The sequence below is a fragment of the Gopherus evgoodei genome, chromosome 8 (assembly GCF_007399415.2).
Source record: "Gopherus evgoodei ecotype Sinaloan lineage chromosome 8, rGopEvg1_v1.p, whole genome shotgun sequence".
NCBI lineage: Eukaryota > Metazoa > Chordata > Testudines > Testudinidae > Gopherus > Gopherus evgoodei.
Window position 1 is genome coordinate 30546008 of NC_044329.1, and position 24927 is coordinate 30570934.

The 24927-nt window shown below is 43.5% G+C and overlaps 1 protein-coding gene across 1 annotated transcript in view; it reads right to left on the bottom strand.

Moving 5' to 3' along the window:
- The window catches only part of SLIT3 (slit guidance ligand 3), an 811508-nt gene that overhangs the window by 587157 nt on the left and 199424 nt on the right, over positions 1-24927 (bottom strand). The window lies entirely within an intron of this gene.

Consider the following 24927-nt stretch of genomic DNA (forward strand, 5'->3'; position numbering starts at 1 on the left):
AATTGAAATCAATATACAGGAGTTAAGGGGGGCACAGGAATAATTAGGTGAGGCAGAGAGATGGGTCCTTCAGTTCTCAAAATAAATTCTATGTTAAGAGCTTACTGCAGTACTTGACAATGCTGCACCACATCAGAATACCACAAGCATCTTCAATGTGCTGATTTAATAGGCAAATTAAGGTCAGTTTGTAATAGCTAGTCTGAAAATCTAATATAGGGGGGAAAACTTTGACACAATACAAATTATATCAACAATAGGCTGATAAAAAGCAATATGAAAAGTAGGAAAGGCAGGTTCCAAATAGTGAGTTTATACACCTGGCACATAATTTGTGAGCCTACTTTTAAGAAGAGTCAAAGTGACACCTGTGCTGTTAAAATCCACTCACATACCATTTGCACACCACAAGTCATAGTTTTAATGCATGCAGGGAGGAGCAAATTCACAAACTTACTTCAAAAGTGTCCTCCTAGGCTAATGCCACAAACTGTAAACAGAAGCACAATCTGAAGAATTCTTGCCATTTATGCAAGAGATGATTGAAGATTTTCATATAAAAACTTAGATTTTCTTATTAAGCATGCAAATTTATTTTCTTCAGTTTAAGAATACACAATGCCATTGCTCTCACTTCACAAGGACTCACTTTTAGTACAGAAAAGGTCTTTTTTATACTCCTATGGCAATATGAAAGGCAGAAAATGATACAGAAGTCATTTGGCCAGAATTTCTCTCCCTCCTACCCCCTCATTTCTTTAGGGAATACAATGAATGCCAGATGTTCTAGTGAAATGTCTTCATCACTTCAATTGCAGAAAATACCTCTAAGACAGCCATACTGTATTTCATTTATTATTATACAGGGGTCAAAAAGTATTTAGCAGATTGATATAAAAGCTGCGGCCTTCTATAGTCTTTTATCTTTTCCATTTAAGTTACCCTGGCCAATTAACTGCGAAGATTAAGATCACTGGTTGCTTCCCCTTGGGCCAAGAAAGAACTTGTCAAAACAAGTTAAGCACTTCAAGTTTTTTAGTTGTTTTGTTTTTTTAAAAAAAAATTGTCAGAAGAAATCAAACAAAGGAAGGGAGACCTGGGTAACCTCCAAACAGTAGCCAATCTGAGAAAGAGTAAAGTGACACAAGATCAAGAGGAAGGGAATTGGAATAAATCTCTGTCAACAATCAGTAAACAGTGCAGAATTGCTAAGCAGGCTAGTCAAATCCTCATTGTTCCTTCCTCGCTCTGGTCACCAACTCCAATAATGATCACATTGTACACAGCTCAAAGATGTTAAAGGAGGTTTTTAGAGTAAGGAAAGTGGTCATTTCCTTCCCCAAAGTCACAGATTTCCCTTCTGAGTTTCCGCCAAGTACCACTGCTGAAATACCAAGTCATCACCCTTGATTAGCTTCGCTGGCTGTAAAGGATATTGCCAACCATATACTGGTCTTACAGCACACACCCACACTATACCTACATTTCAAAGCACAGGAATGGAGGCATTCGGTTTGCTGATTCAGAGAAAGCTGCTTTCTCTAGGTAAACTGGCTTAAAGTATCTGGGGGCCCCGCAAACAAAAGTTGTTGAAGACTCACTCTAAGAAGAAAGGATTAGTGCTGGTATCGTTGCACACTTTGAAAATTGTGTCTAAAGGGGGAATTAATTACTTATTGAAAAAGTGTTGTGTTGTACCAATAGATTTTATTGTATTACTGTGTTTTTTAATATACTTACTAGATACATCCAATGGCTAGGACTTGGAACCCACCCACCCCCTATTCATTTCAGCTAAACACCAGGTTTCATTTCTGCTGGGAAATAACATTCCCCACCCCACTCCCACTATGAACAAGTGCTACAACTGCTGCTCAACTTTATTGTAGAAAGTTATGTTATATGGTTAGTTCTCATTTAGATCTCTGGCCTTTCTTGGAGAAAATCCACACCCCTCGGTGACGCAATTACACCAACCTAATTCCCAGTGTAGACAGCGCTATGTCGATAGGGCTTCACCCATCGGCACAGCTACTGCCTCTCGGAGATGTGGAGTACCTATGCCAATGGGAGAACCCTTCCTCTCAGCATAAGTACCATCTTCACTGAAGCACTACAGCGGCACAGCTGCATCAGTGCTGCAGTTTAAGTGTAGACAAGTCTTTACTCACATCCCCACTTCAACAACATCACTGCTTAACTGACAACAGTCACCACCTTCCAAGAGGCGACTGCAATGCCGAAGTGAGAGACTTGTCTTTACAGCCGATATAATAAAACTAAATGATTTCATCACCACACTACAGACTTTTAAAATTCCAGATACCTAGCTATTATAGCAGATATTTGGACACCCCCCAAATATTTGTTTTGAGCACTGGCATGGCTGGTATCTTTTTGATGATTGTTTTTAAAAAATGTATAAACGAAGCTTGCTCTGACTTCGACACTCTCAGTGCTTCCAGACACCGGAGTAGTTCCCGAAAGGGTTTATTTGGAACAAATACACTGACTATTGAAGCTGTTTATTTCATATTTTAGCCATTTATAACTGTTTTTTGACTGCTAATGAAGAATTGTTTAGTTAAAGGTACTGCTCAGAAAGCTTCAACACTCCTTTGGATGAAGAGAACAGGCCACTTATTCTTTCATCTTGACGAACAATAACTTATTTTCAAATGCTCTGTGTAACAAGCTTGCTTTTAAGTTCAAAGGGCTCCTGAGGCATCTCACTGGGATGGTATCACATTCAAAGCATAATACAGTCTCTCCTGTAGCCAGCAACTGCTTAGCTCAGAGATGGCCAAACCCAGCACACAACCCAAATCTGATACAAATCAAAGGCCAACGTGGCCAATAGTGGTCTTCATCTTTAATACACCGATCAGGCTCAGAGTGCTAATTAATTAAAATTTCTACTCCAATTAAGCACACGAAGACGAGGCAATGCTGTGGCACTGAGTCTTCTCATCAAAATAGCTTATTAGATGTTGGAGTGGATGCAATGCAAATTATCTCTAATATTCTAAAGTTTGTGGAAGGGAAGAGGTGTTGTCTTTTTTAAAAAATCATACTTTAAGGTAATAAAATGACTACTTTTTTTTATAAACAGTGTTTGCATTTACTGGATGTCTGCTTAGTTATAAAAAGTGGGGATATTTTTGATCCACTATTACAACTCGTTTTCATCAAAACTACTATTTTGTTTTACACAGTGCACATGCAGTGTGCCAAATGCATCATACCTGATATTTCTTAAAACTATTCCTGCTAAAAATGTGGGGTTCCATTAAATGCAAAAGATTAATACAAGACATTAGCATTCTTTCCATTATTATGCTAAACAGAGTTATGGATATTTCATGCACAATAAAAGGTTTGTTTCCACGACATTCAGTTTAGGCATAGTTAAAACCAATTTGATGTTTGTGGCAAAGTTGCTGCCCCAAAACATAGCATTGTAGCCAGATGTGGCATTGTGGCAGCCGTGCCTCAGTTCCCACCACCCACCCACCCTCCCGTCCTATGGCTTCCTCTAGCCATAGGAATATCCTGGCCCTCCAACCAGACCATTCTAGAGACTTCTTCCCCTTCTGGGGCTACAGAGTCCTTTATCAAAGTCCTTGCAACAATCTCACTGTCCAGGAACTGGCACACTCCTCCTCTAACTCAGGGATTCAGGGCTGCCACCTGTTCAGCTTTCCCCATAATCATCCTTTTTTTTTTTGAGGTAGCTGCCCTGAGAAAACTGCAAAAGTGCTCATGACATAACACCAGCTATCCAATTTTATGGGATCAAGATTCTCTGGTTTTTTCACCTCAGAAGTGACAGGCCTAGGCTCAGGCAGGCTATAGCTCCTCAGGGCCCTCATTTCCAGGCAGGCTTCCAGGCCTAGAGTAGCTTGCTTGCTTGGATCTGCTTCCTGCTTCTCAGGCCACGTCCAGACTACTCGCCGTATTGGCGGGTTAAAATCGATTGCTCGGGGATCGATATATCGCGTCTAATCTAGACGCGATATATCGATCCCCGAGCGCGCTTATATCGATTCCGGAACTCCATCAACCCCAACGGAGTTCCGGAATCGACAGGGAGAGCCGCGAACATCGATCCCGCGCAGTGTGGACGGGTGAGTAATCCGATCTTAGATATTCGACTTCAGCTACGTTATTCACGTAGCTGAAGTTGCGTATCTAAGATCGATTTCCCCCCCGTAGTGTGGACCAGCCCTAAGCCTCCTTTCAGGCTGCTTCCCAGAGAGTGAGCACTTCCTACCTCCTCTACTCTGGGTCTCCTCCCCCAAGAGACATTCCTCATGCTCACACAACAGCATCTTAGTATTATATAATCATGCAGAATGGGTTTGTTCATCAGGTACCAAACAGTAAATATGCTGTATGGACCCCAAACTGATGGCCTTTTTAAAAAAAACACTCGAAGACTAACAAGAATCAATAGCTGTAATTGAATAAGATATTTTCTGACAAAACTAGTGCAAAAGTGTTGCCAGGATTTCAGATTAAAAACTACGGGTATTCCTTCAGTCTAGAACATATGCTGTTTCCTCTTAATTCTTTTTGGCATTTTCCCTCAGCCTAATTTAAACAACTTAATGGACCAGAAATAAAGAGCATAAAATATATAGATTGTGTGCATGAATGCCATACATCAGCCTCCATTGCACCAGCACTAACACTGATATCACCACCTCCATACACCACACCACCTCCATGCAGCATCACATCCCTGCTAACACTTAGCCCTGGTCTACAATATGAGTTTAGGTCGAGTTTAGCAGCATTACATCGATTTAACTCTGCACCCGTCCACATGATGAAGACATTTTTGTCGACTTAAAGGGCTCTTAAAATTGATTTCTGTACTCCTCCCTGACAAGGAGATTAGCGCTGAAATCAACCTTGCTGGGTCGAATTTGGGGTAGTGTGGACACAATTCGACAGTATTGGCCTCTGGGAGCTATTCTAGAGTGCTCCATTGTGTCCGCTCTGGACAGTACTCTCAACTCAGATGCACTGGCCAAGTAGACAGGAAAAGCCCTCCGAACTTTTGAATTTCATTTCCTATCTGGCCAGCATGGTGAGCTCAGAGGTGACCGTGCAGATCTCATCAGCGGAGGTGACCATGGAGTCCCAGAATTGCAAAAGAGCTCCAACATGGACCAACTGGGAGGTACTGCATATGATCGCTGTATGGGGAAAGGAATCCATGCTATCAGAACTCCATTCCAAAAGATGAAATGCCCAAATATTTGAAAAAATCTCCAAGGGCATGAAAGACAGAGGCTATAACAGGGACCCGCAGCAGTGAGGCGTGAAACTTAAGGAGCTCAGGCAAGTCTACCAAAGAACCAGAGGCAAACGGCTGCTCCGGGTCAGAGCCCCAGACATGCCACTTCTATGATGAGCTTCTAGGGGGTGCCTCTACAACTACCCCATCCCTGTGCGTGCACTCCGTCAATGGAATCTCACGCAACAGGGATGCAGATTTTGGGGATGAGGAAGATGAGGAGGAGGAGGTTGAAGACAGTGCACAGCAAGCAAGCAGATAAACCGTTTTCCCCAACAGCCAGGATCTGTTTATCACCCTGGAGCCTGTACCCTCCCGGCGGGCTCCCGGACTCTGAAGGCAGAGAAGGGACCTCTGGTGAGTGTACCTTTGTAAATACAATACACGGTTTAAAAGCAAGCGTGCTTAATGATTAATTTGCCCTGAAGACTTGGGATACATTCACGGCCAGTACAGCTACTAGAAAACTGTGTTAACGTGTCTGGGGATGGAGTGGAAATCCTCCAGGGACATCTCAATGAAGCTCTCCTGGATGTACTCCCAAAGCCTTTGTAAAAGGTTTCTGGGGAGGGCAGCCTTATTCAGTCCTCCATGGTAGGACACTCGACCACGCCAGGCCAGTAGCACGTAGTCTGGAATCATTTCATAATAAAGCATGGCAGGGTATGGTCCCGGGGTTTGCTGGCATTCAAGCAACATCCATTCTTTATCTCTCATTGTTATCCTCGGGAGAGTGATATCATTCATGGTCACCTGGTTGAAATAGGGGAATTTTCTTAAGGGGACATTCAGAGGTGGCCGTTCCTGCTGGGCTGTTTGCCTGTGGCTGAACAGAAATCATCCCCGCTGTTAGCCACGCAGTAGGGGCGGGGGGTGAAGCGATCATCCCAGAGAATTAGGGGGTGGGTTAGTTCGGTTTGTGCTGCACGTTAACCCGAAAACCACAGCCACTCCGTTTAAATGGCCAACTCAACAGGTGCTCGGTATGGGAAATGGGAGCGCTGCTGTTTGAAACCATTCCCACATGTTATGAAGGTTAAAGAAGCCAAAAGACTGTGGCTTACCATGTCTTCCTGCAAGCCGAATTCTGTTGTGCATCAGCCCTGTGTGTGTGATCTCTCATATCAAACCGGCAGGCCCTCAATATAAGAGGCTATGTAATGTTAACAGTTTGGTTCACTGTGAAAGAGTCTACCCATTGTTCTCTAAAATGTGTCTTTTTAAATACTACTCTTCCTTCTTTTCTCCCGCAGCTCCAAATGTTTCAACGCTCCCCCTATCATCTCCATTCCAGAGGCTAGCAAAAATTAGAAGGCAAAAAAAATGCACTCGCGATGAAATGTTCTCTGAACTCATGCAGTCCTCCTGCACTGAAAGAGCCTAGCAGAATGCATGGAGGCAGATAATGTCAGAGTGCAGGAAAGCACAAAATGAACACGAGGACAGGAGGGACGTGCGAGAGGACAGATGGCAGGAGCAAGAGGAGGGGTGGCAGGATAAAGACAATAAGTGGCGTCAGCATGATGAGAGGAGGCAGGAAGCAATGCTGCGGCTACTGGAGGATCAAACTGATATGCTCCAGCATATGGTTGAGGTGCAGGAAAGGCAGCAGGAGCACATACTGCCACTGCATCCCCTATGTAACCACCTGCCCTCCTCCCCAAGTTCCATAGCCTCCTCACCCAGATGCCCAAGAATGTGGTGGGGGGCCTCCACTCAACCACTCCACCCCAAAGGACTGCCCAAGCAACAGAAAGCTGGCATTCAATAAGTTTTGAAGTGCAGTGTGGCCTTGTCCTTCTCTCCTCCCCCACCACTCCCAGGCTACTGGGGCAGTTATCCCCCCATTTGTGTGATGAATTAATAAAGAATGCATGAATTTGAAACAACAATGACTTTATTGCCTATACAAGCGGTGATCAAAGGGGGGCGGGTAAAGGAGGGTGGTTGGCTTACTGGGAAGTACAGTGAACCAAGGGGGCAGGTTTTCATCAAGGAGAAACAAACAGAACTTTCACACCGTAGCCTGGCCAGTCATGAAACTGGTTTTCAAAGCTTCTCTGATGCATAGCACGCCCTGCTGTGTCTGGCTGCATGTAGTCAGTGGCCAGGTGATTTGCCTCAACCTCTCACCCCACCATAAACGTCTCCCCCTTACTCTCACAGATATTGTGGAGCACACAGCAAGCAGTAATAACGATGGGAATATTGGTTTTGCTGAGGTCTAACCAAGTCAGTAAACTGCACCAGCGTGCTTTTAAACGTCCAAATGCACAACCTACCTCCATTCTGCACTTGCTCAGCCTATAGCTTAACAGCTCCGGATTACTGTCCAGGGTACCTGTGTATGGCTTCATGAGCCATGGCATTAAGGGGCAGGCTGAGTCCCCAAGGATAACTATAGGCATTTCAACATCCTCAACGATTATTTTCTGGTCTGGAAAGTAAGTCCCTTGCTGTAACCGTTCACACAGACCAGAGTTCCTAAAGATGCAAGTGTCATGTACCTTTCCCAGCCATCCCACGTTGATGTTGGTGAAACCTCCCTTGTTATTCACTAGTAATTGCAGCACCATTGAAAAGTACCCCTTTCAGTTTATGTACTGGCTGCCTTGGTGCTCTGGTCCCAAGATAGGGATATGCGTTCCGTCTATCACCTCACCACAGTTAGGGAATCCCATTCTAGCAAAGCCATTCACTATGAACTGCACATTTCCCAGAGTTATTACCATTGATAGCAGCAGGTCAGTGATCGTGTTGGCTACTTGGATCACAGCGCCCTCACAGCAGATTTGCCTACTCCAAATTGACTCCCGACTGACCGATAGCTGTCTGGTGTTGCAAGCTTCCAGAGGGCTATCGCCACTCACTTGTGAACTGTGAGGGCTGCTCTCATCTTGGTATTCTTGTGCTTCAAGGCAGGGGAAAGCAAGTCACAAAGTTCCATGAAAGTGCCCTTATGCGTGCGAAAGTTTTACAGCCACTGGGAATCATCCCAGATCTGCAGCACTATGCAGTCCACCAGTCTGTGCTTGTTTCCCAGGCCCAGAATCAGCATTCCATGGCATGAACCTTCCCCATTACCACCACGATGTCAAATTGCCAGGGCCCGTGCTTTGAGAAAAGTCTGTGTCCATGTCCTCATCACTCTCATCACCACACTGCCGTCGCCTCCTCACCTGCTTTTGAAGTTTCTGGTGCTGCATATACTGCAGGATAATGTGCATGGTATTTACAGTGCTCATAACTGCCACAGTGATCTGAGCGGGCTCCATGCTTGCTGTGGTATGGCGTCTGCAGGAGAGCAGGGTGGCAGCGGAAGCGTTGTTTGATGATGACAGTTTGCAGTCCTACTGCACCGTCTGCTGCCAGCAGCACCCAGGACACCACAGTGGCAGCTGAGCTCAGAGGGCTGCATGCTTGCCGTGGTATGGCGTCTGCGAAACAATTGTCTGCCATTGCTTTCACAGGGGGGAAGAGAGTTGGAGGAGGGGGGCTGATGACATGTACCCAAAACCACCCGCAACAATGTTTTTGCCCCATCAGGCACTGGGAGCTCAACCCAGAATTTCAATGGGTGGCAGAGACTGCAGGAACTGTGGGATAGCTAGCCACAATGCAATGCTCCAAAAGTCGATGCTAGCCTCGGTACTCCAGATGCACTCACCGACTTAATGTGCTTAGTAGGGACACACACAATCAATTGTATAAAAAATCGACTTCTATAAAATCGACATAATTTCATAGTGTAGACATACCCTTACATCCTCACAGAACAGAACAGAACATCTGACCCCTTTATTAGTGCAAGAACTCACAATGCTGGCTTCTGAATGTTCTTGTTTTGCTAGCATGGTTTAAGCAGACTTTGTGCAATACACATCGATTGCCCAGCACACAAAGACTGCTGAGGGTAACAAATGAGCAAGCAAGGTGGCAAGCCAGGAAGCAGTGCAAACACTCAGGAAAGGGCTGTCCTGGGTTTAGACGGAGAAGCAAACTGAGACAAGTGGTGAGGATGGGGGGAGAGAGAGGGCAATTCTCAGTTCAAAACTATGTTACCTTTTAAGGAGCAATGAGTCGGAAAGACACCTCCACTGCATGTGTTGATATTTACTCTATGTTGTCTATCAAATATGTACACAGTTCACTTAACCGCAGCATTGTGGGAGTAGTACTCACCTTCCATTTATGGGTACATTTTCTCTGTGAAAGAGTGAGGGATTGATTGCAAAAGCCGTGAACCAGAGCACCCTGGGACCGAGGGCTGAAAAGATTTTGACTCCAAAAACAGGATTAGGATTCATGGGAGCCAAGGCATGAACGTCCTGTGGCAGCATCTTGTCCAAAACCACAGAAATTACTCCTTGGGCCTGAATAGGGAACTAAAGTTAAAAAAAAAAAAAGGCTCTTATCAGGTTACTGGTACACTCATCATCCAGCCATAGCCAGCGTCATTCACCCCACAGCAGCCTTACATAAAGGGTGAAAAAAAAACATAACTGAGAAAGAGAAAGCTTTTGGAATGGCTTAAGTAATCATGCAACAGTGTGAGGTAATTACTTTAACAGCTACAACTCAACCGCAATGTAAAGTACTCAGACCTCTACCTCTTTTTTCTTGCATGCATACAAGTCACTAATTAGTGTTTGCTGCTTGCTGAGGCAAATTTTGCATTCCATTATCACAGAATCATAGGGAGGTCATCTAGTCCAACCCCCTGCTCAAGGCAGGACCAATCCCCAACTAAATCATCCCAGCCAGGGCTTTGTCAAGCCTGACCTCAAAAACCTCTAAGAAAGGAAATTCTACCACTTCCTTAGGTAACCCACTCCAATGCTTCACCACCCTTCTAGTGAAAATCTTTTTCCTAATATCCAACCTCAATCTCCCCCACTGCAACTCGAGACCATTACTCCTTGTTCTGTCACCTGCTACCCCTGAGAACAGTCTAGATCCATCCTCTTTGGAACTCCCTTTCAGGTAGTTGAAAGCAGCTATCAAATCCCCCCTCATTCTTCTCTTCTGCAGACTAAACAATCCCAGTTCCCTCAGTCTCTCCTCACAAGTCATGTGCTCTAGCCTCCAATCATTTTGTTGCCCTTCGCTGGACTCTTTCCAATTTTTCCACATCCTTCTTGTAGTGTAGGGCTCTAAACTGGCCACAGTACTCCAGATGAGGCCTCACCAATGTCAAAAGAGGGGAATGATCACATCCCTCGATCTGCTGGCAATGCCCCTACTTATACAGCCCAAAATGCCATTAGCCTTCTTGGCAGCTAGGGCACACTGTTGACTCATATCCAGCTTCTCATCCACTGTAACTCCTAAGTCCTCTTCTGCAGAACTGCTGCCTAGCCATTCAGTCCCTAGTCTGTAGCAGTTCATGGGATTCTTCCGTCCCAAGTACAGGACTCTGCACTTGTCCTTGTTGAACCCCATCAGATTTCTTTTTGCCCAATCCTCTAATTTGTCTAGGTCTCTCTGTATCCTATCTCTACCCTACCACTACCACTCCTATACTATCCCTCCCCTACCCTACCACTCCTCCTAGTTTATCTGCAAACTTGCTGAGGGTGCAGTCCATACCATCCTCTGGATCATTAATTAAGCTATTGAACAAAACTGGCCCCAGGACCGACCCTTGGGGCACTTCGCTTGATACCAGCTGCCAACTAGACATGGAGTTATTGATCACTACTCGTTGAGCCCGACATCCTAGCCAGCTTTCTATCCACCTTATAGTCCATTCACCCAGCCCATACCTCTTTAACTTGCCGGCAAGAATACTGTGGGGGACTGTATCAAAAGCTTTGCTAAAGTCAAGGAATAACACATCCACTGCTTTCCCCTCTTCCACAGAACCAGTTATCTCATCAGAAAAGGAAATTAGGTTAGTCAGGCATGACTTGCCCTTGGTGAATCCATGCTGACTGTTCCTGATCACTTTCCTCTCCTCTAAGTGCTTCAGAATTGATTCCTTGAGGACCTGTTCCATGATTTTTCCAGGGACTGAGGTCAGGCTGACTGGCCTGTAGTTCCCCAGATCCTCCTCCTTCCCTTTTTTTAAAGATGGGCACTACATTAGCTTTTTCCCAGTCATCCGAGACCTCCCCAGATCGCCATAAGTTTTCAAAGATAATGGCCAATAGTTCTGCAATCACCTCCGCTGACTCCTTTAGCACCCTCGGAAGCAGCGCATCTGGCCCCATGGAATTGTGGTCATCCAGCTTTTCTAAATAGTCCTGAGCCACTTCTTTTTCCACAAAGGGCTGGTCAACTCCACCCTCTGCTGCGCTGCCCAGTGCAGCAATTTGGGAGTTGATCTTGTTTGTGAAGATAGAGGCAAAAAAAGCATTGAGTACATTAGCTTTTTCCACATCCTCTGTCACTATATTGCCTCCCTCATTCAGTAAGGGGCCCACACTTTCCTTGACTTTCTTTTTGTCACTAACATACCTGAAGAAACTCTTCTTGTTACTCTTAACATTCTTGCTAGCTGCAACTCCAAGTGTAATTTGGCCTTCCTGATTTCACTCCTCCATGCTTGAGCAATAGTTTTATACTTCTCCCTGGTTATTTGTCCAATCTTCCACTTCTTGTAAGCTTCTGTGTTTAAGATCAGCAAGGATTTCACTGTTACGCCAAGCTGGTCGCCTGCCATATTTACTATTCTTTCTACACATCAGGATGTTTGGTTCCTGCAACCTCAATAAGGATTCTTTACTATACAGTCAGCTCTCCTGGACTCCTTTGCCCCTCGTGTTATTCTCCCAGGGGATCCTGCCCATTAGTTTCCTGAGGGAGTCAAAGTCTGTTTTCTGAAGTGCAGGAACCGTATTCTGCTGCTCTCCTTTCTTCCTTGTGTCAGGATCCTGAATTTGACCATCTCATGGTCACTGTCTCCCAAGTTCCCATCCACTTTTGCTTCCCCTACTAATTCTTCCCAGTTTGTCAAGAAGACCTCTGCCCCTAGTTGGTCCCTCCAGCACTTGCACCAAGAAATTGTCCCCTACACTTTCCAAAAACTTCCTGGATTTTCTGTGCACCACTATATTGCTCTCCCAGCAGATATCAGGGTGATTGAAGTCTCCCATTAGAAGAAGAGCCTGTGATCTAGTAACTTCTGTTAGTTGCCGGAAGAAAGCGTCATCCGCCTCATCTCCCTGGTCTGGCGGTCTATAGCAGACTCTCACCACGACATCACCCTTGTTGCTTACACTTCTAAACTTAATCCAGAGACACTCAGGTTTTTCTGCAGTTTCATATCGGAGCTCTGAAATGTCATACTGCTCTCTTACATATAATGCAACTCCCTCACCTTTTCTGCTCTGCCTGTCCTTCCTGAACAGTTTATATCCATCCATGACAGTACTCCAGTCATATGAGTTATCCCACCAAGTCTCTGTTATTCCAATCACATCATAATTCCTTGATTGTGCCAGGACTTCCAGTTCTCCCTGCTTGTTTCTCCCAGCTTGTTTCCCCAGCTCAAATTACCTAGCTGAAAAGCAAAGCATCAACTCTAAGTGGGTTGAGATGGATACAAAGCAATAACCTTCTCTGCACCACTAATGAACCAAAGTGAATAGAACACACAAAATAGAAATACCCCTGTCTAAATTTGTACAGTTCAGGCCACAGTGACCTTCACTGACAACAGGTCCAGTAAAAATCTGTTGCTAAAAACATAAAAGTTCATAAGATGGGAAATTCAGAATGAAGATTCCACAGCCAATGCATACTCCCAGCCAGCCAGCACCTGTATCCCCCATCTCCTAACCTACCCCATCTACACACTCCTGGTATTGGCTAAAGATCCAGTGTATCTGCTCTAACAGTCATACCCACCGAGCTCCAAAGCCAACCAGTGCATGCTGATGCCCATTACATCCTTCATTCCAATCTATCACAGACTATTTCCTTCCCACAAATATTTTGGATTTTACTCTTCATACGGGGTCCCAGAGACTACATTCTTCCACCTCCTCCATACAATTTTGAGTGAGATACTCCATGTGTTGTGATCACACTTAAATTTCATTTCATATTTAGAGTGACTGCTGGTTCAAGAAGTATCCCCTACTTTAGAGTATAAAGACTCTCAAATCTTTCAAAACGGAATAAGCTTTAGGTGGGTTGTACCCTTTCAACCCTACATACATGCTACAACTCTCAGTGTATCTACCTTTGACATCCTCTAGTTTTGGCTGAGATCTCATGCCCAATATGCATTTAGTCTGCTCACTTTGCACACTTCGGACATACAATGCCACAGTTACTGAAACAAACTGAAACTCTTCTTTCTTCCCTGGAGATGGGAACTAGCATGATTTTACCACAGTAATATGTAGCTAAGTATACGAAAAGTTTCTCCAGTTTATGGAAGTCCTCTGCTCGTATGCCCATAGTGGATTTGATCCTCAATAGGTATAGGATTGGAGTCTAGATGGATGCTGGGCAGATTACTAAATATATAAGTGACACTTTGAAATTCTTTCTGGGGGAAAAATACCTGATTCAGCGTATATAAAGTGTGTCTACACTATGTCAGACTGCAAATGCAAGCAGCCCATTTTCAGTAAGAGGTAAATAAATCTTTCAAATGTTTTATTTATTTATTAAAACCAAGCAAATCTTTTAATTACAAGGTGATTTTTTTTAAATACAGCTAAGTGACTTATTGATCCATTGTGAATTATTGTTTGAAGTAAAGTCACTTACCTGAGATACAAAGCCCTCATTAACTGCTAACAACACAATTGCCAATAGACCCTTAAACTACAGCTGCATTTCACTATACATATATAACTACCAATGGATTTACTCTATCAAGGATTCAAGCATTTGGCATTGCCTATTTAATTTTTAGTAATGTTGTAAGATCCATATTCAGAATAGATTCATTTAAACTAAACGTCTATGGCTTGATCTCTCAAGGTGCCCAGCACCTATTGCAAAGTGCAGGAAGCAAGTGTTACAGTGGGAGCTGAGACTGTTCTGCACCCAGATTTATGTAATACCTTGGCTTTTCTCCCTTGTGCTCTTGGTTACCAATAACATTTGGGATTACACAGCTAATCCCAGTTCAATTCTTTTTATCAAACCATTCATAGTACTTTAATTACTTCCTGGTTCTCTCAAATTATTCACTTGGACAATAACGTTTTCTTCTTTGGCCTTTTTAATTACTTCTATATTCACTTAAAGGTTCATTCTTAATTTCGGCATCATTTGATGTCCAATCCTAATCATTACACACTGCCTGTGACTTTTCATGTTTACAGTGAATTCCACCTATCACTAAAATGGACTCAAATTGCATGTAAGAACCGATGAGATGAACCCAGTGAAAGTTTCATGTGTGTGATGTCTTGTACTGTAAATCTAAATTCCTGTCAGTGTTTAAATCTTTAAAATGCAGAGGGAATTTAAATAACGATTCAGTGATGAGGGCAGGTGGTTGTTTAAGTTGCTGGATGTTCATCCTGCTGTTAGCAGCTTACACATTCATATTATAGAACAAGAGTGCATAAACTATGACCCACGGGCCACATTTGGCCTGCGGGATCGTACTGCCTGGGCCCCGAGCTCCTGGCCCGGGACACTAGCCCCCAGCCCCTCCCCTGCTATCCCCCCCTCCCTCACAGCCTCAGCTTGCTTGCTCTGCCGCAAGCACAGTGCTCTGGGAGGCATGGCTGTGAGCTCCTGGGGCAGTGCAGCAGCAGAGCCCGGCACTCTGTGCTGCATAGTGGCGGCAGCAGCAGTGCGGCCTGGCTCTAGCCGGGCGGCGCAGCTATAGCGCCGCCAGCCACTGGTGCTCCAGGCAGTGGGATAAGGAAGCAGGGAGCAGCGGGGATTGGACAGAGGGCAGGGGAGTTGGGGGTGGTGGTCAGGGGGCAGGGATGTGGATGGTGGTCGGGGGGGAAACAGGGGGTTGAATGGGGCCACGGGTTCCAGGGGGCAGTCAGAAAGGAGGGGGGTTGGATGGGGCAGCAGGAGGCAGTCAGGGGACAGGGAGAAGGGGTGGTTGGATGGGGCAGGGGTCCTGGCGGGGCTGTCAGGAATGAGAGGAGGGGTTGGTTGGGGCAAGGGTGTGGGGGCAGTCAGGGGACAGGGAACAGGGGATGTGGATGGGGTAGGGGTCCCAGAGGGGCTGTCAGGGAACAGGAGTGGTAGGATGGGGCAGGAGTCCCAGGGGGGTGGGAGTGACAAATAGGAGGTAGGGGCCGGGTCACAATCCTCTCCCCTAACCGGCCCTTCATACACTTTACGAAACCTGATACGGCCTTCAGGTCAAAAAGTTTGCCTGCCCCTGTTACAGAACAAAACACAGCAAGGCACTTGGAAAAGAAACATAAGGTGTTAACAACTGCTACAAAATATTTCTTTAAGATATGTTTCCTTCATTTCACATTAACATACATTCTGACAACAGAAAAGCAACATTAATCCATGTTATCGTATATATTTAAAGGCTGCTTTTAATCTACAGGATAATAGGAGTCTAAATCTCAACAGCCAATATTTTCATAGTCAGTATTTAGAAGATTACTTCATCTGCCCTTTTAAGTAGAGGCATCTCATTGATCATTTACTTATTCATTTCTACTGAGATATTTTAAAATAGACATATTCTATTTAAATAAACACACACTGCAGAAGCACTTCTCCTTTATAGATTATTATAGAGCACATCTGTATCTCCTTAAATGAAAATCATTTATTCATTAGAAGGGCAGCCTTCAGTTTCCACACTAACATGTCGATCCAACTGTATTTCACCATTGCCCAAAGCATTTGTGTCCCCAAATCCCCATTTATGATTGAGGCCCTCCAACATACACATGCTTTGGCCAAGAGCACAAATTGTCAGTCCGATACCCAAACTTTCCATGTTCTGACATGTAGAACAACGTTTCAGTACAATTTATTCTCCCTCCTTGCTGGAATAACTAACTCTTCAGAGCCTCAATCACTACAGAGTCCCAAGTGGCATGTAATTTTACAAATCTTTCAGATAAATGCCAGATTTTGCATTTTAATACAAGTCAATAGTATCGGGTGGAAATTGGGGCCTTCCTTAGAGTGATTCTGATCCATACCCAATGAATGGATTGCAAGGAGATATAAATATAGTATTACCCAGTATATTACTTATCTTTCAAATAAATATTATACCTGTTTTACTCAGCCTAAAAGCCTGCAAGTTAAGAAGAAATGAAGCACCTCTTGGCATGAACAAAGGGTGACATGAATATGACAACTGCATTCCTTACCAACCCTAAATCTTGTTCTCAGAATACATTGCCTTAACAGAGACACACTGAAAGGATCTCATTATGTAGCCATGCAGCAATGGCCACTTTGAGCAGTGGTTGGTAGTTATGGGTCAAACACAATTACCTTGATCCTTACATTTTGTAGACCAAAGGCATGAATATCTTGTCTACTCTGTTCCTCTCTAACTCTACCAAGTGCTATTTAGAGCCTGGCTCCAAACTTAAACTGAGGAAGAAGGGTCACAGGGAGACCCTTTTAAGGCCATACATTCAGAGAAAAAGGGCTACTGTTGTCAAATACACCTCTACACTGATATAACACGGTCCTCAGGAGCCAAAAAATCTCACCACGTTATAGGTGAGACTGCGTTACATTGGGGTAGGGAGAGAAACCACTTTCACCGCTCCCGCCCCAGATTCTCCCCCCACAGGCTTGCCACGCCAATCAGCTGCTTGGCCCAGCAAGCCTGGAAGTGGGGGAGGGATGGGAGTGGTGCGGCGGTGGCACACTCAGGGGAGGAGGTGGAGATGAGCTGGAGCAGGAAGCGGTTCCTCTGCACCCCCCCTCCCGATTATTTGCTGCGGCCCTCCAAGCCCCTCAACACCCCAGCTCACCTCTGCTCCATCTCCTCCCACAAACGCACCGCAGCTCCGCTTTCCCTCCTTCCCTCCCAGGCTTGCTGCGCCAATCAGCTGTTTTGCATGGCAAGCCTGGGAGGGAGGAGAAGTGGAGCTGAGCGGCACGCTTATGGGAGGAGGCAAGGGAGAGGTGAGCTGGGCAAGGGGGCCACAGCAAGTATGGGGGGAGAGGAGCAGAGGAATCACTCCCAGCTCCAGCTCACCTCCGCTCCACCTCTCCCTCCTCCTCGGACCAAAGTAGTCCAACCTAATAATGTTTGAAGACCAAGGTTCATAATCTTCTAGTACAGTGTTTCTCAAACTTGGGACATACTTATGCAGGGAAAACTCCTGGCGCGCCGGGCTGGTTTGTTTACCTGCCAAGCCTGTCGGTCCAGCCAATCGCGGCTCCCACTGGCTGCGGTTCGCTGCTCCAGGCCAACGAGAGCCGCAGGAAGCGGCGTGGGCCGAGGGACATACTGACCCTCTCCATCTGTGCCTCCACTCCCATTCAGCCCCTGCCCCAGTCTCTCCTCCCCCACTAGCCCTTATGAACCCCTGCCTGACCCCCCATCCCAGCACCCCACAGCCAGTCTCCTGGCCTGGCCTAACAAGCGCTGCAAAGGCAGCTCTCTCTCTCCCCTCGCTGAAAGAGAGCTGCAACTTTGTTCTAGCACCACAGCACTCTCTGATGGGAAAAAAGGCGGAACTGCAGCAACATTTTGGCAGAAGCTTTATTCTGCGTAAAAAAATGAAATCTGTGGGTCTCACTAAATATGTGCGTGCGCAGTGGCGCAGAATTGCCCCAGGAATAAAGGACAATTAAGAAATACAGCTGAGCAGGAAACGGTTTCCATGTCCCATGACATTTTTTTAAGATTTCAACAATTTTTTCCCATTTTGCATCAGAACAAACCTGAGAACTTGCCAACTTTTTTTTTTTAATTAAAAAAGCAGAGAAAGAGAGTGACTACCCTCAGACTAGCCAATATCCCAGTAGTAAGGGCTCTCAGCAGGCTATTGGCTGCTCTGGGATAGGTCTCTCAAGCTCTCCTGTTGGAGCTGTTCTGCTTTGTGTAAATAATTAAATATTCATTGAGCAGGAGAGAAAGAGAGACTCACAATAGCCTAGTGTGCAGTGAATCAAGCAGAACAAAGACTTGGGGGCTGGGTCTCTAACATGCCAGGATAACCACATACTCTGACTACCAGGTTATTAGCTATTCTGGGATTGGTCTCCCTCTCAAAATTCCATGCTGGACCTGAGAAACCTTTTCCCAATAAAAGTTGCATTGAAACATACACTGTCCCATGAAACATTTCAGTTTTGTCAAAAAATTCCTAAGCAAGTCTAGTAACGAGCCATTTTTGAGGTACAAAGAGAGGAAAAAAATTAAACCTGAGTCAGAATTAAAAAGTATTATCCTGACGTTTAATTATCAATAACTCAAGAGGTTTGATAATATTTTTTAAGATCAAAGTTTTTCCTTTGTTTTCAGAATAAAATATGCTGAAGTCAGAAGGGACAAGTTAAATTAAGGTTTTAGAAATTAAACCCTGCTCTCATCCTTGACTATGGAAAGGTGCATCAGGGTAAAGGGTAAAGGACAGAAGGGTAAAAAGAGTATTTTTAATGAAAAAAGTCTGTACAATATATACTACAGTTAACATTGGCTACAAAATGTGTCTCACATGTAGCACTACTAAGCATTCCTGGCTTGCTCTCATTGGATGAAGACTAGTGTACATACTGAGTAGCATTCCCCCTTATTCCACAAATGAAAGTACTAAATGCCGAGCCTTTGTTATATGTCATGCTATTCCAGGGTCCATCTTTCTGCTATACACTGTATTTTCCACTTTTCCCAATATGGCTTATGCACCAGTTACGTTAGAAGATTCTTCAGAGGAAAGAAGCAATAATTCTTCACTGAAGTATGTTAGGAAGATTGCCCATCAGGGATCGTGGATTGCTCTTCCTTCATTTCAAATCACCCTGCCAAGTGGCTAACCTTAGCTCAAGGAAGACTTTATATTAACTATAACAAGCTAAATAGTTTCTCAAAACGTACAGACAGAGATACTTTGCTTCTTACATATACTCTGAGGAAGGCTATAACCTGACCTATTTTTCCCCTCCAGCTCCAGCAGTAAAAACAAGACAGTACCTTGAATAGCCAGAATGACACTGAAATTAATTTAAAGAGAGTTAGCAAATTATTTCAAAAAGATACGTTTGTTAGGGCTTTTATGAAACATAGAATCAAGTTTAACACGTAGAGTAGACAGGGTGAAGGTCACAAAATTCACTGTGGACTCTTGGAAATCCGAAGGGAATTTGGGATGACAGCATGGTCCAGGGGTTACAACAACAAACTAAATACATAACACTTACTTGATAGACAAGTCACTTAACCTCACTGTGCTTTCGTTCTGCCATCTGTAAAGTGTGTCCATCCTTGTAACCTGCTTTGAGAATCTCTTTATGTGTACAGAGTGTTAGTACTTCACTGCACATTGACCAGTTATGGCAGTTAAGTAATTTCTGGACAATAGTGGACAAAGAGAGCTAAACACGTACTTTCAATCTAAAAGTGGTTTATTTTAGATTAAGAAGCAATAAAGCAGAAGTCAGCACTGCATCTTTCCACATGAAGTTATATAGAGACATAGTCTCATAATATAAATAAATGAATGGTACAAATCTGAACATTGAAGTGAGATGACCAAGCATTACATATCTAGCCATTTTTAAAGTTAACTCAATCAAATTTTTTTTGGCAGTAGATTGGGTTTTTAGATGTAATGCCTCCCAAGTTTTCATCTTATATGTACACTGTAAAATTTCATAGGCCTGAATTATGAATTGTGAGCCCCACAGAAGCAGAGCTGACTATACTTTTGAGATCAGCTTCTCACAAAGATATAATAGCACACAATACAGGGATACCCAGATCTGTCTGTGCCTTACAGTATGAGCTTGAGCAAGTCATTTAACCTGTGGCACAGTTTGCCCATTTGTAAATGAGGAAATTGACACCCAACTCTCTCAAGTTCTTTTAACTCTATGGATGTCAAGTGCTCAATAAACACTAAGTGTAATCATTCAATTGTTTTTGACCTATGACTCGCAGAGAGGAACATGGGCAGGTTTCTACTACTCCATTTATAAAAGAGCTGTTTCATTTCTACATAAAGAAAGGATGACAGTCTTTGGCTGGAAGCCGGTAACATGCAGGAGATCATGTTGTGCTGAAGGACTTAAAAGTAATTATTTCGTTATGATCATTATTAGCTGCTTTTAATCACAATAATGAACAAATACAGTAGTACTTATGGGGGAAAGTCAATGGAACTCCATTAAAAAGCTAATTAAAAAACAGTCTTTAAGAAGAGTCATGGCTTATTTATCTCTCTATTAGGTAATATAAACTAGTGAATTGTGCAGCTTGGAAAATTTCCACCAATATAGCTGGTAAGCACTATTCCCCCTGCAGCTGTAAAACTACAATAAATCCTGCTTTAGGGGAACTTTCTATTGCAAGGAGAGAGGGGGAAAGGCTTTGCTATTCCTTGTGTGAGTAGAATTAAAATGGGAGAGACACTGTTTAGCATGTTAAATCATGACTAGCATGTACACTGTATCTACACTGGCAGGACCAGGACCAAGGATTCACCACCAGAAGAAATGGTTGAAGCTGTAGTGTAGATAAGACCACAGAGTCTACATGACCACTTTTTGCACGAAAGGACTGGTTTAAATGAAACTTTAAATCAGGAAAGTTTCTCAGGTCCAAGATAGGAAAGGGATTGGAAGATGGGGGATACCCCATAGTCTGTTGCTCAAGGCAGTTACTTGGGATGTGAGAGACATAGTTTCAAGTCCCTGCTCCAAATTAGGCAGAACAGGGTCTTGAACTGGGTCTCCCAAATGCCAGTTGAGTCCCCCGATCAGTAGGCTATTAGCTATTCTGGGGTGAGTATATCCCTCCTCCATCTTAGTCCTGAGAAACATTCCTGACAAAAGTTTTGTCAAAACTTTCCCTCAAAAAGTTTTGATTTGGAAGAATCAGCATTTTCCAACAAATAACTATTTTGTCGAAAAATTCACAACCAGTTCTAACCTTCCTGGTATCACCTAATTACCACTCTTTCTTTAGCACTTACAGCCCATCCAAACCACTTCATCAGGCATGAAGAGGATTTCAAAAAAGAAATCAAGGCAGTGGTTTCAGGATTTAAATATATTAACCCTACAGAATTTGTAAGTGACCTGATAGAGTTGAAATTTCCTGGTCTAGTACATATATAGAAATATAGAAACAGAAACAAATACCTGGGACTAAATTAAATTGTTACTTTGAGCAAAAATAGAAGGAAAATAGTGCCTTGAAGGAAAACAAAGTTCATTAAACACTGATTAAAGCAAGTGGTAGAGTGCTGTGATGAATGACTATTCTGCTCTGGAAATGCGCATGAAAAGAGGATATTGTTCTCACCTGTGGACCTTTTCCTTTAGTCAGAGTCCCGAATGAATCCAAGTCCCTGTAGTTCCCCTCCAATTCTTTACTTCGTTTCCTTCCAGTCTCCACTTTAACATTATTCTTCCCAGTATTCTGAGATCAAAACTTAAACGTACTGTTGATCCAAATATTTATTACTCAAACAGGCAGAGAGCATGCTGGAAATATAAGGGATTTAGTCTCTTTTGTACACATTATCAGTAAATGATTTTTTTTTAACTTTTCTTCAGGAAATATTTATGGTTTTCTATAGACTTTTTTTTTTAAAACTTAAGGTTCAACATAACATGGCAGTTCGAAGGAAATGACCACACTCCATAAACACAAACATATGTTTGCTGGAAGAACACATTTAAATGCTCTACTGCAGTTACAACCATAATTGTGGGGAAAGTAGGTTTAATATGGTATCACTAATGCAAAAATTCAATTTCAAGACATAGCAAACACTTGACATTTCTTTAAAGCATATTTAACCAATACGTCTTTTTCTAAAGTAGTGAATATCACAGAATCCCATTGGGAATATTATGCCACACTGGTCTGCTTAACTTCACAACTAAACAACTATGTAAACAAGGTCCTACCAGAAAGGTGTTTAACCATACCCTAGATTAAAAATCTGTGAAGTAAGATGTCCACTGTAATATTTATGTGATTTAAATAAACACACACTAGAATGCATCTTCCTAGTTTGCCATTAGTAAAAAACACTAAAGTTTGATTCTAAAATCTATACAACAGCACATTTCTTCATTCCTTCCTCACACAACCACTCAACCACCAAGCATCCAAAATATACAAGACACCTAACTTGAACCTCCAAGGAAAGCCCCACTCCCATATATCACAGTAGTGCGAAAGAAAAACAGATAAGGCAAAGTTACATGTAGTGCTTAAACATTATCGTGAATAATTACTGTTATTATTTGTATTACAGTAACATTTGATGCCCAAACTGAGATCAGAGCTCCATTGTACTAGACACAAGACATGTCTCTAAGCCTTTACCATCCAATGACTTGATCAAAGTCACACAATAAGACACTGACAGGGCTGTGAGCAAAGCCCAACTCTCCTGACTCACAGACCAATGCTTTGTACTAGACCATGCTGCATTCCAGTTATGTGAGCAATGTAATATTTATACTACCCTATATTCTAGTTGTATTGGGTTATTATAGACAGAGGAGATAGCAGAGCCTATTAAATTTACCCAACACTTGCCATTAGAAGACCCTCTTTTCTTACTTATTACTTTACAACTTTGCCAACCTTTAATTGTTTGGGCTGAGATTTTCCATGCTGAGTGTTTGCCTCAGGCTCAATTTTTTTTTCAAGGTGCAAAAAATGCATTGTTTTGTCCATGTTAAAAAATTCTGGTGAACTTTTTCTGAGGAGCTCTAATATACACCAATTTTGGGCAGTGACATGATATTTGGCAGGAGGTAGTCTTTGTGTCAGGAATGTGCCTTTTGCCACTGAAAATCCAACCAAATCTGGCCAAATTACAACCCTTTGAAAAAAAAATCCCATATCACATATGCTCAGAACAGACTATTTACATTTTAACTGCTAAAATCTCAGATGGTTCAATTTTTACTGATCACACTCAAGCCTCTCACAGCTCTAGTGCTGACCAGCCTGAACATGTATCATTCCCCCCAGAGTGACTGAGCATGTTCCCTCCAGCCCAGGGCTATTGAACCAAAGACAAAGTTTCCTTTCCAAAGTAATGGCTTCTCTCAGATACTCCAGGCTGGAGTGGGGCCAGGTCCCAGATTTGAAGAACTTTCTATGGCACACCCAGGCATCATGGAGGAGAAGGCAGTGTCATTCAAATTCAGAGGAGGACCACAAGCAGGACCAGGTGGGAGAAAAGGAGTACATTGGGACAAGCAGTCTGGTGAGACTGGGACTAGAGGAGGGCTGGGAGGGCCGGGGAGAGAAATTGACTGGAACTAGCAGGGAAAAGTGACTGGGAATCAGAGGTGAGGGAGAGGGAGGCTGGAACCAATGGAGCAAAGTGACTGGGAGCTTGTCAGGGAAACAAAGGGATGAGGTGCAGGGTGCAGGTAGAATGGGAGCCAGTTGATGGGGTGGGGAGAGAACACTGAGACTGGACCAGGACCTTCCTGTCTCTTCCTGCAGTATCCCGCCTCATTCACCACTCACCTTCCAACTTCCCCAACAAATGCAGCAGAGGTCCTACAGATAACAGCCTCCTTCACTGCACAACTCTGATTCTCTACCCAAAGTAGGTGTATCCTGGGCATTGAACAAGGCAGGGGTAAAGTGGAAAAACTAGTAAGTGATCATGTAATTAAAGATTTTATCATAATGCATATGCACAAGGGGGCACAATTACAGTCACACAGGTATTTCTGAGTGCTAACTTTCAAGTTATTGACTTTGCAACCTTAATACACACAAAAAACTATGTTAAAAGAATAATTGTAACTTTTGCAGTAGGAAGTATATTGTTGTTGTCACTTAGCAACCATCACTGCTTTAGTTTTTAACAGAATGAAGCCACCACATGAGTCATGTTACTTCTGTTAAGGAGACCAAAAGCAATGACTTAAGTGAAATATTGAGCCGTTTGCTTTGATGATTACAAGTTTCATGGTTTTAAGACAGGCTCTATTGTGATTGAGTTTGGTATGCTTGTGGTAAAACCCCTGGGGGTGGGAAATAATTTTGTTATGGAAGCACATGTTTCAGCACAATGAGCACATTAAAATAGATTTTACTTCTCATATTAAAATAAGTGCTCAGGGCCTTTTAATATACAAATATTCAACAGGAACCTTGTATGTATATCATAATGTTTATAAACACAAGTATTGTTTCCCACAAATAAAAGCTCATATTCAGGTGGTGTCATGGTATAATTCCCCACTCTGAACCTTAGCCTCCAAAAGATGGGGTACCAGCATGAATTCCTCTAAGCTCAGTTACCAGCTTAGTACTTGAAGTGCTGCCACCAACCAGGAATTCCAGTGCCTGGTACACTCTGGTCCCCCCAAAACCTCACCCGGGGACCCACAAGATCCAGACCCTCTGGATCTTAACACAAGGAAAGTAAACCCTTTCCCCCCATTGCCTCTCCCAGACTTCCCCTCCCTGGGTTACCCTGGAAGATCACTGTGATTCAAACTCCTTGAATCTTAACACAGAGAGGAAAATTCACCTACTC